This window comes from Mustela nigripes, chromosome 3 (genome assembly GCF_022355385.1).
Source record: "Mustela nigripes isolate SB6536 chromosome 3, MUSNIG.SB6536, whole genome shotgun sequence".
In the NCBI taxonomy this organism is placed as follows: Eukaryota; Metazoa; Chordata; class Mammalia; order Carnivora; family Mustelidae; genus Mustela; species Mustela nigripes.
The window spans coordinates 66,582,670-66,584,217 of NC_081559.1; the positions used below are offsets into that span (position 1 = coordinate 66,582,670).

Sequence of the window (1,548 nt, forward strand, 5' to 3'; positions counted from 1 at the left end):
CTGACTTTATTCTCCACTATCAAGTCTGCATGTATCTGTGGACCCCAAAGCTGCTGGGAAGCATGAAGGAGCATTTTATCATAGGCTTGATGGGCCTCTCTTTCCTAATTATACAGCATTTGTACACACTTTTAAATTATGAGGTATTTGAACTATATAGCAAAATACAGTGGTTGGTGCACTGAGCTCCACAGCTCCCACACCACCACCACCATGATGTGAACCTACAAGGAGGACCACTTGCTGGAACACAGATGTGTGGAATCTGCAAATATCTGAGTGAAATATCCAGCCGGGTTCCAGGGGTTGTGGAAAAAAGTCTCAGGCTCTCAGATGGTTGACACAAACAGAAGTATCTGATTAGATCTGACATCACGGTGCCTCAGTTCATGTGGATTGTTAGGAAAAGGATCCAGCTTCCTGCTGAAAAGGAAATCTTCCTGTTCGTGGGTAAGACAGTTCCACAGTTCAGCCTAACTACAGGAAAGCTTTATGAGAAAGGAATAAGATGAAGACGAATTTTTGTGTGTGGCCTGCAGTGGAGAGAACATTTCTGGCTTCTGAGGGCCAACGCTGGGCTAGGTACACTTTTGTGGCTTAGGTGTCTTTTGAATAGCTGGGAAATTTCAGTTACCAGACCTCTTCACAGAGACCTAGCAGTGCATGTGGAACTGGATTTATTTCTTGATATATTGGAAGGTATTGTTTCCTCAGATTAGAATATTATCATACAGAGTTTTATTTTGAGTTTTCCTTTTTGTGCCCTGTCCTCACAGCTGTACTCCAAGGGAAATTGTTCCTTTGAGGATCATATTTAATGAAGATATTTCCATATCAAAGTGAGGTAGTGATGTAGGAAAGACGTTAAGGTTCAAAGTCAACAGCCAAGAAAGAATTCTTTAGACGTCTTTGGTGCAAAAAGGTGGTTTTATTCAAGCACAGGGACAGGACCCATGGTCAGAAAGAGCAGCACTGGGGTCATGAGAAGTGGTCCATTATATACTTTCAAGTTGGGTGGAGGAATGGCGTAAGTCTTTAAGAAATTTTGGAAGCAAAGTTTCCAGTACCTTGAGGGGGCTAGTTATTGTTGGGAAAATACCATTTATTACTGTCTAATAAAACCTTAGTCACGAGACCCTTCAGATGTATATCAGTGGGCCATATGCTCAGGGGGTTGATTGCCAACACATAACTTGGGGGGTTTAGAGATAAAGAAGTTTCCAAAGGAGTTTTTATATGTTAAAGTGGACTTATAGGATCCTGGGGACCAGGCTAGGGTTGTCTTTTGCCCTTAGCAAAATATTAACATTGAGGCAGTTGAATCCTTAGAAGAATGTCACTCTGCCTGTCTCAAGGACTTATTAATGGGCTGTAGGTAAGTAAGGAAATTTAATAATTTCTCTTCTGCCTTTGTTTCCCACATCAGGTAGATGGGGTATTAAAGTGAAAGAGAAGGGGATAATGCATTTCTTCTGGATAAAGTTTGAAGTGTTAAAGATGGCTAAGTATTAAAAGCACCCCAAATTAAATACTTAGCAATCAGAACAC

The 1,548-nt window shown here is 41.1% G+C and overlaps 1 pseudogene; it reads left to right on the plus strand.

Annotated features, from left to right (window-relative positions):
- The first annotated feature begins 213 nt into the window (after positions 1 to 213).
- On the plus strand, positions 214 to 564 carry LOC132012996 (gamma-aminobutyric acid receptor-associated protein-like 2; annotated as a pseudogene).
- The last annotated feature ends 984 nt before the right edge of the window (positions 565 to 1,548 follow it).